This window comes from Scyliorhinus torazame, chromosome 5 (assembly GCF_047496885.1).
Source record: "Scyliorhinus torazame isolate Kashiwa2021f chromosome 5, sScyTor2.1, whole genome shotgun sequence".
In the NCBI taxonomy this organism is placed as follows: Eukaryota; Metazoa; Chordata; class Chondrichthyes; order Carcharhiniformes; family Scyliorhinidae; genus Scyliorhinus; species Scyliorhinus torazame.
Genome location: NC_092711.1, coordinates 141,183,626 through 141,197,058, shown reverse-complemented (window position 1 = coordinate 141,197,058; position 13,433 = coordinate 141,183,626). Strand labels below are relative to the sequence as shown.

The window sequence follows — 13,433 nt, the reverse complement described above, 5'->3', positions numbered from 1 at the left end:
TCGGCTTCCCCCCGTGACCTCGGCTCGCACCGTGCGATGCCCCCTCCTTCCTGCTTCTCTATTCCCGCCATGATTATCATAGCGCGGGAACCAAGCCCGCGCTTCTCCCTTGGCCCCGCCCCCAATGGCCAACGCCCCATCTCCTCCACCTCCCCTCCTCCCCCATCACCACCTGTGGGAGAGAGAAAAGTTACCACATCGCAGGATTAGTACATAAAAACCCCTCTTTGCCTCCCACATTCGCCCCACCACTTTGTTCGAACGTTCTTTTTAATAACCCGCTCATTCCAGTTTTTCTTCCACAATAAAAGTCCACGCTTCATCCGCCATCTCAAAGTAGTGGTGCCTCCCTCGATATGTGACCCACAGTCTTGCCGGTTGCAGCATTCCAAATTTTATCTTCTTTTTATGAAGCACCGCCTTGGCCCGATTAAAGCTCGCCCTCCTTCTCGCCACCTCCGCACTCCAGTCTTGATAAACGCGGATCACCGCGTTCTCCCATTTACTGCTCCGAGTTTTCTTCGCCCATCTAAGGACCATTTCTCTATCCTTAAAACGGAGGAATCTCACCACTATGGCTCTGGGAATTTCTCCTGCTCTCGTCCTCGCGCCATCACTCGGTATCCTCCCTCCACCTCCAACGGACCCGCCGGGGCCTCCGCTCCCATTAACGAGCGCAGCATCGTGCTCACACATGCCCCGACGTCTGCTCCCTCCACACCTTCAGGAAGACCAAGAATCCTCAGGTTGTTCCTCCTTGCGTTGTTTTCCAGTGCCTCCAACCTTTCCACACATCGTTTCTGATGTGCCTCCTGCGTCTCCGTCTTCACCACCAGGCCCTGTATATCGTCCTCATTCTCGGCTGCCTTTGCCTTCACGACCCGAAGCTCCCGCTCCTGGGTCTTTTGTTCCTCCTTTAGCTCTTCGATCGCCTGTAGTATCGGGGCCAACAGCTCTTTCTTCATTTCCTTTTTGATCTCTTCCACACAGCATTTCAAGAACTCTTGTTGTTCAGGGCCCCATGTTAAACTGCCACCTTCCGACGCCATCTTGGTTTTTGCTTGCCTTCCTTGCCGCTGTTCTAAAGGATCCACTGCAATCTGGCCACTCTCTCCTCCTTTTTCCATCCGTATCCAGGGGGGATTCCCTTCTGGTTTACCGCACAGTGTTTTTAGCCGTCAAAATTGCCGTTGGGGCTCCTATCAAGAGCCCAAAAGTCCATTTCACAGGGAGCTGCCGAAACGTGCGACTCAGCTGGTCATCGCCGCACCCGGAAGTCTTCACATGTACCTTTTTAACCTCCTTATGTCCTTGTCACAATTTACTTTCCTCCTTATCTTTGTATCATTGGAACATAGGAGCAGGAGTTGGCCATTCAGCCCGTCGAGCCTGCTCCACCATTCAGTACGATCATGGCTGATCATCCACTTCAATGCCTTTTCCCCACACTATCCCCATATCCCTTTGTGTTATTGGTATTTAGAAATCTGTCAGTCTCTGTCTTAAACACACTCAATGACTGAGCTTCCACAGCCCTCTGGGGTAGAGAATTCCAAAGATTCACAACTTGTAGATCAAACCATTGCCCCATTCTATCCTCATATTCCTGTCAGTGTATTTCCCTCAAAAGCCCATCCAATTTCCCTTTGGAAACAGGTATTTCCCACTTTCTTCAAATGCAAATGAGTCTCAGTGAGCACAGAAAGAGGCCATTCTGTCCATTGTTCCCATGCTAGCTCTTTGAATGAACTATCTAATTACTCCAATCGCCCGGCAAGTTTCTTTTCCTCAAGAATCTGTCCAGTTCCCTTGTGAAAGTTACAGTTGAACTTCCTTCCTGCAGCTTTGTCAGGCAGTGAATCCCAACAACTCGTTCTGTTTTAAATTGAATAATTTCACAATCCGCTGTGTTTGGATTTTTACAGGGGATTTGAAATGCCCCCCCCCCCCCCCCCCCCCCCCGTCTTCATATCTAACCCTGAGTGAGAGACGTGGCCTACCCACCCTTTCCTTAGCCTAGTCTGGTCCTCGATCTTCAAATGTGTTTCCTGTAAAAATGGCACATCCGCGTTTAAGCTCCTCAAGTGGACGAACATGCACGACTTTGACCGGCCCATTCAGCCCTCTCACTCTCTCTGTGATCAACTGGTCAGGGGGCGTGCCCTTCCCCCTCCCCGCTGATCAGCCATAGCTTCTCTTGGGCCAGCCCTGGCCCACATCACGCAACTCTCCAGGCCCGCCCTCTGATGCCCACCATCACCAACCCCCTCCTTATCGCACTTCAACAGCACCACCTCCGTCAACACCCTGAACAACACAATCTCAATACTCTGATCACCTGCTCACCCCCCACTGCGCTCCTGTGAACTAGCTCGCCCAGCTAGCCTGGCTGACCCGCCCACAGCGGCAAACTTCCTACCCCCCACTGATTTCCCCCCCCCCCCAGCACTTCCATGGTGCAATCAACAATAACAATAAGAAAATAACCTCGCAAGAAAGAAAAACGATCCCTGAGTGAAACGAGCTTCTTCCCTGACCGTCACCCCAAACAAAACAATACAATAAAAAAACAACAACCACAATGGGACAGAGAGAATCAGCATCTCCTCACACCGCCTCCAAAGTTCGATGTCCTTCTCCTGCCAATCCATTGTCTCTCACAAACTCCATCGCCTCTGCCGGCGCTCCAAAATAATCCTCACGACCATTGTGGGTCACCCAGAGGTGGGCAGGGTACAGCATCCCGAATTTCACCCCCTTCTTATAGAGGGCAGCCTTGACTCGGTTGAATCCCGCTCTCTTCTTGGCCAGATCCACACACAGGTCCTGGTATACCCAGGGCTCATTACCCTCCCAGGTACATCTCGTCTGCCTGGCCCCCTTCAAGATCTTCTCCTTATCCAGGAATCGGTGTAACCTCGCAACCGTAGCCCTCGGCAGCTCGTTCGCCTGCGGTTTCCTCATCAGCGGCCTGTGCACCCGATCAACCTCCGGGGCCAGTAAAAGGCCCTCTCCCACATCAACGTCTCCAGCATTTTGGCGACATGAGCCTGCACCGCTCCCTCAATGCCCTCTGGCATCCCCACAATTCTTAAATTCTGTCTCCGGGAGCAGTTCTCCAGGTCCTCCACTTTCTCCTTAAGCCGCTTCTGGGTCTCTCGCATCATCCCGATCTCGGCCACCAACGAGGTAAGCTACACCTCGTGCTCCCCCACCTTCTGGATCGCCTGGCTCTGGATCTCAAGCCTCAGCTCCACACGATCGATCCCCGCTCTCAGCGGGTGTACCACCTTCTCCAGAGCCTCCCTCCTCTGTTGGCTGAAAGTTTCATTCAGAAAGTCAACCAGCTGCTCAGTCGACCATTGAGCTGGTCGGGCTGACCTCTAGCTCTCCGCCATCTTTCCCTGTGTCACACAAAGAGCTCCTTGCTCTTGCAGCTCCTTTCTTCTAAACCCACTTCTGGTCCACAAATCCATTCACCGATGGAGTAAAGTCTTCCTCCACCACTCTTAAACCATTTTCCTTCAAAACATCCGCCCGGCAACTGGGGAGAAGGACCAAAAATTCCACCTCGAGCAGGAGCTGCCAAATGTGCGACCACTCACTCCATGGCCGCCACTGGAAGTCCGATTATTTCCAGTCTTGTAATATTATTCGTCACTCAGTGCTATAGAACTTGTGTGTTGCTAAAAAGAGGGACCAGCAGTCGAGGCTTTTCATCCTCACTCATCCGGACAGATCCAAGAATAGCAAATTTCAAAGGGAACAATTATTTTGAAAACAGGTCCTGATTGTTTGGCAAGTCAGAATTGATTGGGCGATTCTTTGCCATGTTGATTGCAACACGGAGCAATTGACTCCCAATAGTTTTGTGTAACTAAAGGGGTGAAAAATGTCCAGCAACTTTTATTCCAGTAATACCAATGATTATCAGGTCTCTACTTTCTTGGGCAGGAAGTGGTGAGCATGGATCTGTGAAGCTGGATGAATCAGCACCTTTAGGAGAATTTGGAGGGTGTATATTATGTTTTCGGAATAACTAGCTACGGAAACAGACAAATGTCTGCCTTGGTGCACCACTAGGTGTGAGAAGAGAATTGGAATGGAATATTAGGTACTGCACAGTGACACTGGCCAGAGGGATGTGGATGGAAATTTACTTTTGGGAAATGAGAGAGGAAAGAATGTTCCATAGAAACTGAAATTGTCTGTTCTATGTTTCTCGCTTGTAATGACAGGAATGAATTTTGTGATCTCCTTTTTACAGGATATTAGAAAGTTGAGGATTTACAGAAAGTAAATCTCAAACCAAACATCACATCAAGATCTGACAGAGTCACTCGATTCATCTGGACCGGAATATCATTGGCATTTGAAGGTGGAAGGAGAAATGTTTGTCTGTTCTGACTGCTTCAAAAGATTTTAAACATCAGTGTGACTGGAAAAGCAACGAGACACACGCACCCGAGTGAGAGTGTTCCAGACTGTGGAAAGAAGTTTAACCAGTTCCACAACCTGAAAAACATTGCACCATTCACAGCGGAGAGAGGCCTTATCTCTGTTCTAATTGAGGAAAAGATTTCAACTGACCAGTAAATCTGGAGGGAGACCAGGATACCCACATCATGGAGAGACCATGGAAATGTGGGAATTGTGGAAAAGGATTCAAAGACCCGTCTGAGCTGGAGATTCATCGACGCAGTCACACTGGGGAGAGGCCGTTCACTTGCTCGGTGTGTGGGAAGGGATTCACTCAGTCATCAACATTACTGAAACACCAGCGAATTCACACTGGGGAGAAGCCATTCACCTGCTCTCAGTGTGTGAAGGGATTCACTCAGTCATCCCACCTGCAGACACACCAGCGAGTTCACACTGGGGAGAGGCCGTTCATTTGTTCACTGTGTGGGAAGGGATTCACTCTCTCATCTCACCTTTTGACACACCAGCGGGTTCACACCGGGGAGAGGCCATTCACCTGCTCCGAGTGTGGGAAGGGATTCTCTCAGTCTTCTACCCTCCAGACACACCAGCGAGTTCACACCGGGGAAAGGCCTTTCATCTGCTCCGAGTGTGGGAATGGATTCACTCTCTCATCCCACCTGCTGATACACCAGCGAGTTCACACAGGGGAGGCTCTGTTCACCTGCCCTGACTGTGGGAAGAAATTTATTCAGTCATCCCACCTTCTGACGCACCGGCGAATTCACTCCGGGGAGAGGCCGTTCACCTGCTCCCGTTGTGGGAAAGGATTCACCCGGTTATCCAACCTGCTGAGACACCAGCGGGTTCACACTGAAGGGGGTCTGTTCACCTGATCATGTGTGGGAAAGGATTCGCTGAACCATCTGATCTGCGGACACACCAGCACGTTCGCACTAGAGAGAGGCCGTTCACCTGTTTTGAACGTCGGAAGGATTTCACTGATTCATGCAACTAGCTGAGATACCATCGCGGTCACACTGATTAGAGACCTTTTAGATGCTCTGACTGTGGATGCGAATTGTATCAATTGAGGTACAGTGAATACAGGTGGACGGCACTGATTGGCTCGTTTCATGAGCACATATAAAGAGAGATTTACTGACATAGACTGGAGTCAGGAGGTATACACCTGTAATGTTTCACTCCGTGAATAAATATATACCAGGTAAAGATTGCCTGCAGTTTCTTCCTTCACCATAAGACTGTTAGGATTATAACATGGTAACACAGAACGCTTGTCTAATGGTGAAAGTGGGAAAATAACATTTCAGACAGAATCTTACAATCCCAGTAGTTTTTGTGAGAAATAACTGAAGCAAGTAGAAATTGTCAGGGTCTGATTACCCACTGCTGTTCTCGGAGTCTGAGCCACACAACCAGTGGAAGAATGAAGTGGAGATGTGGACATGGGTTACGTCCCCACCAAGGAGGAAACAAGGTCTGGCCTCGGCATTCTCACTCCCTAACAAAAGGAAAATCAGAAGCAAAGTATTTGGGAAGCTGGGCGCCTAATGCTTACATCCTGATTAAAGTTTGGATCTTCTATTGAGGTTCATTGATGGGATTTTCCGGACAGAAACACCAATTTGTTTTGGATTTGTATAGCTGTGAAGAAACAATACTTTGTTCCAGGAATATTTCACACACAGATAGGGAAATGGTTTATTAAGACAAATTGAACTAACTTTAACATTAAAACATAAATAGCTTAAAATTGCCAGTTAAACAATGCTTAACAATAAAATGAAACATTTAGACTCCTAACTGCTATCTTCTTTATCTCCAATCAGGCAAAACCCATTTCAAGTCAAAGCCCACTTTTAAATACAGTGAGCAAACACAGGAATACTGACCAGCCTCTGAATAAATAATTCCTTTCAAAGACTGCTTGTGGAGAGGAGAACCCTGGAGAGAGAAACAGCCCTCAGATCCTTGCCTGTGTCAAACCACTGTTTAACTTTCCAAAAGCTGCTGTTCTGTTCACAGCCAAATCTCAACTGACTGACTCAATGCTAGAGGCCTGGCACAAACCTAGCTCCTCCCATTAGTTACATAATCCATGTCCCACTCAAATCCCATGACCAGATCAATTAAGGTTAAATACAATGCCTCTAATTATCTACTCCACAGAAATCACAACAAACATCCATCAGGCTTGTCCTTTTACACATTAACATACTTGAAATAAGGATGATCTCATTTTTATGAAGCCTTAATTACCTGTTTTGCAGCCACAGTGTCTGCCTGTCTTTTAAACCAGGATTTGTTTTAATACTGCAGCAGATATGTACACACACTAACCTGGCTTGTAACCATTCTGGTACCAGATGCATATAATACATACATTCATCACACTATATGGAGATCACAACTGTTGATAGTACTCCCAGTGTAGTCTAACCCTGGGTCTAAACAAGTTGAACATAACCTTTTCAGTTCTATCCCTCTAGATTGGAACCCTATATGTGGGCCCCACACTTTAGGAAATGTGAATTTCTCAGAGGGTACAGAAAATATTTACGAGAATGGTACCAGGGATGAGGGACTTCAGTTAGTTGGAGAGATTGGAGAAGCTGAAATTGTTCCCTTTATATCACAGAGTCATTGGTCAGAGAAGGAGGCAATTCAACCCACTGAGTCCACGCGGTGATAGAGATATAGCTCTGATACATAACCTGAAATCTGTGTCCTCCTCATCCTTGTACCATCAGCTAATGGGAACAGCTTTTCTTTGTCCACCTTATGTAAACCGATCATAACCTTGTCCACCTCATAAAATCTCCCCTCAACCTCCTTTGCTCCAAGGAGAACAACCCCAGCTTCTCCAGCCCAGCCTAGTGATGGACATCCCTCCTCCCTGTAACCATTCTGGTAAATCTCCTCTACATCCTCCCTAAAGTGTGGTGACACAGAATTGGACTCAATACTCTAGTTGTGGCCTAACCAGAGCTTTAGAAAGGTTCAGTATAACTGCCCTGCTTTTGTTCTCAATCCCTCTATTTCTGATGCCCAAGATCCCATTTGCTCCAAAACAGGAAAATCAAACCTTGTCGTTTGAACATAAAAAGCATTTGAATGACATTCTTAAAATGCCTCAAGGAGACGGATGATCTTTGAGGCTGGGAGCAAAGTGGTGAGACTGGGCAGTTCAGCAGAAAGAAACCATCCAACCCTCCCAATTTCCCTACTGTCAGAATGAACATGGTTCAGTCTGGATGTCACCAACGGCAGCAATAACGGCAGAATCCAATCCCTGTGAAGTTGCTGGTGTTTCCGCAGATTGTGTAATAGAGTGAATGTCTTCCCACAGTCAGAGCAGGGGAACGGCCTCTCCCCAGTGTGAACACGCTGATGTCTCTGTAGGGTGGACGATTGACTGAATCCCTTCCCACACTGAGAGCAGGTGAATGGCCTCTCCCCAGTATGAACTCGCTGGTGTGTCTGTAATTTGGATAACTGAGTAAATCCCTTCCCACATTGAGAGCAGGTGAACGGCCTCTCCCCTGTGTGAACTCGCTGATGGAGCAGCAGGGTGGATGACTGACTGAATCCTTTGCCACACTGCAAACAGGTGAATGGCCTCTCCCCAGTGTGAATCCGCTGGTGTATCAGCAGGGTGGATGACATTTTAAACTTTGCACAGTGAGAGCAGCTGAACCATCTCTTCTCCTCAGTGTAAATGTGCTGGTGGAACATCTGGTCACAGAGTTCTTAAAGCTACCACCACTGTCAGAGCATTTGAAGTGTTTCTCACGGTTATGACTCCTGGTGTTTCAGCAGGTTGTATGACTGACTGAATCCCTTCCCACACACTGAGCAGGTGAACGGTCTTTCTCCAGTGTGAACCCGTTGGTGTCTCAGCAGGGCGAATAACCTAGTGAATGTCTTTCCACAGTCAGAGCAGGAGAATGCCCTCTCTCTGGTGTGAACTCGCTGGTGGGTCTGCAGGTTGGATAGCTGACTGAATCCTTTGGCACACTCAGAGCAGAGGAACGGCCTCTCCCCGGTGTGACTGCGTCGATGAATTTCCAATTGCGATGGGCCTTTGAATCCCTTCCCACAGTCCTCGCATTTCCACGGTTTCTCCATGGTGCAGGTTTCCACGTGTTTCTCCCGCGTCAACGATTTATTCATGCCTTGTCCACACACACGACACGTGTAACTGGTTGAAGCTCTTTCCACAGTTAATGCTCTGGAACACTCTCACTCGGGGGTCTGTGAGTCTCAGACCCTTCCCAGTCACACTGATGATTATAATATTTTTAACCAGGCAGGACAAACAAACAACTTATACTGAAGATTCCAAGGCCAATAATATTTCCGTCTCTATGAATCAAAAGATTCTGTCAGATCTTCCTGTGATGTTACGTTTGAGATTTGTCTCTGAATCCTCCCCTTCTAATATCCTGTAAAATAAGTTGACAACAATTCAGCACTGTCTGTACAGGATAGGAATTTAGAATACACAATTCTAGTTTCTATGGAACATTCTTTCTTCATTTGTTCCCCCAAAGTAAATCTCTGTCTCACACACTTTTCTTCTATACACACTTTGCTTTATTTAACATACAGCCTCCCAAATCTCCAAAAGGTGCCAGTACATTCTGGTGAACAGGCCAATCCTCACCACTTCCGGTCCAAGAAACAGAGTCCTGATAATCATATATAAAACTGGAATAAAATTAGTTGGATATTTTGCACCTTTTATCAATACTCAAAAGATTGGTGATCAAACTGTGTCATTCACCATAGCAAAACATCGCCCAATCAATTCTGACTTGCCAACCAATCCAGACCTACTTTCAAGGCATTATACACTGTTCCCTTTGAAATTTGGTATTCTTGCATCTGTCCTGATGAGTGAAGATAAAAGTTTCTTCACTTTTAGAAGTCCCTTTTTTTTTAAGCAGTGCTTAGTTCAGTAGTACCAAGTAATGAATAATATCACAAGACTGGAAATAATAATCATTGCATCTTACAGAGAACTGTAAATAATATATTGAGTCTGTAATATGTAACAACACTGGACATAAATCTGTTCAGTATTAATAGTATTAATTTACCCTTAAATGTCAGCCATCTCCTGGGGAAACCAGCCCTTTCATTTAACATTAGGAAAGAGACCATCCTTTTAGCCAGACAAATAAATGTGTGAAGCTGAGGGAGCAAAGGATGTCAATGTCTTTAAGAGAGAGAGAGAGAGAGAGAGACCTGGGCCAAGCTTTCTAGAATCTGTACCCTCCCTGGATTCTCTTCCTTTCCCTTCAGTTGCTGCAAGTCACCAATGTCCCCCAGAATTAGAAAATAATGGAAAGGTGGAGACATTGATTTCCTCCCAGAGGAGGACGCTTTAGTCTGAACTTCTTGTCCAACTTCCGCTTTCTGACCTCAGTGGAGTCCTGCCTAAATCACCAATAGGAATCACGCAGCTCCGCAATGACGTCTCCAGATTCCAGTGCGCATACCCGGTACGGACACGAGAGCCCCACCCCCATCCATTGTTCCCTCTCCCCCACACATCCTCGAGACAAGGTATCCAGGCAACCGGCTGACAACTGGAGCCTGAGCGAGAAGCCGCTCGGTGATCTCCCCGCGGCCCGGGACTGCGCATGCCTAAAGGAGAGGGGCTGGTGCGCACGTTCGGGAGGGAGCCGCCTCCTGACCATTCTGTTGAGATGTTGGCCAATGGGAGGAATTGGAGCATTGGAAGGATTCTTGTCCTCCAGCCAATCAGAGCGCGGGCTTGGAGGTTGAAGATCGAGCTTCACATAGACTGAAACTTCCGCCGGTCTCCAACATCTGGGAGTAAAATACTTTCTTTTCGCCCCCTTTCTATTTCTTTCCTCATTCTGGGGAGACATTGGTGACTTGCAACAACTGAAGCGAATCCATGGACGGTGCAGACTCTGCAAAGCTTGGCCCAGGTCTCTCTCTCTCTCTCTTAAAGACATTGACATCCTTTGCTCCCTCAGCTTCACACATTTATTTGTCTGGGTTCACAATTAAAGAGCTGGTTTCCCCAGGAGATGGCTGACATTTAAGGGGCTGTAAATTAATATCGGACAGAAATATGTCCAGTGTTGTTATATGGCACAGATAAGATACATTATTCATGGTTCTGTAATAAAATAAATTTATTATTTTATCCAGTTGTGTAATATGTTACTGTATCTACGTCTCTGAATTCTCTTCCACGGGGACCAGTGGAGTCTGGGGGGTCATTGAATTTTTCAAGAATGAGATGGAGAGATTTTTGATTGACAAGGGAGTAAGGGTTCTGGGGAACAGGCAGAAAAATAGAGAGAAAACTGAGATGAGGAGTGAGTTCTTCACTCGAGGATGTGGTGAAGCTTTGGAATTCACTACCCCAGAAAACTGTGGAGCCTCAGTTATCAAGTATTTTCAAGACAGAGATTGATAGGCTTCTAGATATTGAAGATACCAAACGACATGGGGATTGTATGGGAAAATGGTTCTGAGGTAGATCGGCCAATGATCTTATTGAATGGTTGAGCAGGCTCGATGGGCTGAAAGGACGACTGCAGCTCCTATTTGTTATGATCTTTGTGTCCAGGACAGGAAGCAGTGACCATGGATCTGTCAATCAGCCTGAATCAGCCCCTTCAGGAGAATTGGGAGGGTGAATATTAGGTACAGCAGAGTGAGAATGGAGGGAGAGTATGTGAGATGGAGATTTACAGCTTTTGAGGAATGAGAGAGGAAAGATTGTTTCATAGAAAATAGAATTGCCTGGACTGATAGTTATGCTTTTTGTAAACATTTTTACAGGATATTGGATGAGGAGGAATCTCAAACGTCGTGTCTTGATTTGACAGAGTCACTTGATTCTATGGGACCTGAATGTCATCGGCCTTTGAATGCAAAAGGAGAAATGTATGCACGATCTGTCAGTTTCAAAAGATTTTAAACATCAATGTGACTGGAAAAGCACCGAGCCACACACACCCAAGTGAGAGTGTTCCAGAGCACTGACTGTGGAAAGAGCTTTAACCAGTTACAAAGCCTGAAAAAGCATTGCACCATTCACAGCGGGGTGAAACCGTACACGTGTTCTGTGTGTGGACGAGGCTTAAACTGATTGTCTAACCTGGAGGGACATCAGGAAACCCAACATATGGAGAAACCGTGGAAATGTGGGGACTGTGAGAAGGGATTCAGAGTCCCGCCTGAACTGGATGTTCATTGCGCATTCACATTGGGGCGAGGCCATTCACCTGCTGTGTGTGGGAAGGGATTCATTCATTTATGCATCCTAAAGACACATCTGTGAATTCACACTGGGGAGAAGCCATTGTAGAAATGGGCCCAGGGTGGCGGTACCTGCAATATATGTATATTAAACAGAGATAGTTTTAAATACATATTATTTTCTAGATACACACTATCAATGCATAATCCTAGTTTAAAATGTTGTGTAGCAGCCTCTGAGGCATCATGGGGTAGCCAGCTGATTTGGCCACATTACTTGTGAAGGAGTTCACAGAGCTGAACGCCCATTGTAGGTAGCCCTTGAGCAGCTGCCTGTGAGGAATGCTGCCTGTCGCACCAGTCCGTAATGAGGTTAAGGTAAGAGAGTCTATCAAGAAGACCCAAGGACAGTTGATAAGGGGTCTGGAAAACACCACTCTGTCGGTTTATGAACTGTTATGACCACACAGTCCCATGCTGCCCAGTAATCAATAATTGTTATAATTGGATTGTGTCCAGACAAGTTGGGCTGTGTAACTGTTGGGATTGTGTAAATATTTATCATTTTCTTTGTGCATTCGGAGAGGCGCTTGGTGAGACCAGTGACTCGCTCCCGCCGATATTAAATCAATTAAGTGTTTGACGTATGGAGCAGACCCCAGTGGTGAGTGATTCTTTTGGATTCATTCCCGCTAACACCATTCATCTTCTCTCAATGTGGGAAGGGATTTTGTGATTCATGGCATCCGGTGAGACACCAACAAGTTCACAGTTGATTACAGGGGTTCAATTCTGACATTGTTTCTGCTCTCAATTACATCCAGGACTGCATTTCCTTCATTCTGACGGTTGGTCGATGGGGATGGTTAGAGGGTTTCTTTCTGCTGGACTGGCCGGTCTCACAACTTTGCCTCCAGTGGATTGATGCTCTTTGAGCCTTGATGCGAATACCTGGCTCCAAATTTCATGAGGACAAAAGATTTAAAAGGTGTTTGGAAGTTAAAAGATATTTGGTTCCGATTTTTGTTTGGAACCCCCCAAAGCATGCCACGTTGCCATGAAGCTGGGTTGTGGCGTTTATATCGTTGTTTTGTTTGATTTATCTGGGTGTTTCTCACAAAAATAAACTGTCAAGTTATGAGGGGCAAGTTGTCTGTGTTAGATTGGGTCATTACAATTAAACATATGACGACAGAGAGGCACTCGCTAGCCGTTCGGGAATTATTACATATTTACATAACATAGATTTCTTTAAGAAACAAAATTCAACAGGAAAAGTGATGACACCGTGGCTAACAAGAAAAGTTAAAGATTCCATAGCTCAAAGGAACAGGCTCATAAAGTGGCCAAAATAGTAGTAACCCGGAGGATTGGGAATTTGTTTTCGAATTCAGCAACAAGGAAAATCAGAATATGAGAGCAAGCTAGCAAGAAACATAAAAATTGACTGGAAAAGCTCCTTTAGGAATGGGAAAAGGAAAAGATTAGCAAAGAGCAATGTGGGTCCATTCCAGGCAGAGACAGGAGAGTTTATAATGGGGAATAAGGAAATGGCAGAGAAACTAAAAAATGTGTGTCTCTCTTCACGGAGGAAGATACAGAAATTGTCCCCAAAACACTAAAGAACCAAGGGGACTATTGAGCATGAGGAAATTAAAGAGATTAGTATTAGTGACAAAGCAGTACTGGAGAAATTAATGTGGTTGGAAGTTAATAAATCCCCCAAAGCTGATGCTCTA

At 46.3% G+C, this 13,433-nt stretch overlaps 1 long non-coding RNA gene across 1 annotated transcript; it reads left to right on the top strand.

The window, feature by feature from the left end:
* Positions 1-9,923: 9,923 nt before the first annotated feature.
* On the top strand, positions 9,924-12,842 carry LOC140419868 (uncharacterized). The gene is made up of 2 exons (XR_011946056.1): positions 9,924-10,409; positions 11,275-12,842. It is a non-coding gene; the product is annotated as an uncharacterized lncRNA (long non-coding RNA).
* Positions 12,843-13,433: the final 591 nt, after the last annotated feature.